Raw genomic sequence first — 699 nt, forward strand, 5'->3', positions numbered from 1 at the left:
TCAAAAAATCAAAAATTCCGAAAATAACTCTGTAAATCCAAACAACAACAACAACAATCTCCCACTGAAGCAAAAATCCGAAAAATTCCAAGTGATAGTAATACTAATAGCAACAGCAATCATAATTACGAGGATAACAAAAGTGATGACAGTTATTAACGGTAATTATACATAATGAATATTAAATATATTTTTCCCAAATGCGAATGGCCATTAAAATTCTACATCACTTCCATCCTCGGCGTACGTACGCAGAGTGCACATGACAATAGATAAAGATATATGTGTGTGTTGTGTACCCCAATAGTCATGGGCTGTCTCTTCTCTACCTAAAAATGCCCCCTCCACACCAGGTTTTTCACATAGTTATAATGATCTATCTCTCTCGATCCCTTGGTTTTCCTGACCGCCTGAGGTCCCGACGCAGAGGGGAAAGCCCTGAGTTTTTCCCCTCTCTCAACTCGACCATTTTGGGCTTCGACCTTTCCCCGTCCTTTATTGCCATCCACCGAAAAATCCCTCGCGAGAACACTGGCTTTCCCAGGCCCTAGACCCTCATTCCAGTCTTCCCAATCCAGCATTTGAGCGTTTGTCGTTATTCGCGCACCATCTTAAGCATTTCCAACGTGTCTGTGAATTTTCTTGGATCATTTTTCGTATTTTCTCGCTGGCGTTTGTGGTGTTATAGTGGGGGGGGGG

Source organism: Diachasma alloeum, unplaced genomic scaffold (assembly GCF_001412515.2).
Source record: "Diachasma alloeum isolate Michigan unplaced genomic scaffold, Dall2.0 Dall_scaffold_00295, whole genome shotgun sequence".
Taxonomy (NCBI): Eukaryota; Metazoa; Arthropoda; class Insecta; order Hymenoptera; family Braconidae; genus Diachasma; species Diachasma alloeum.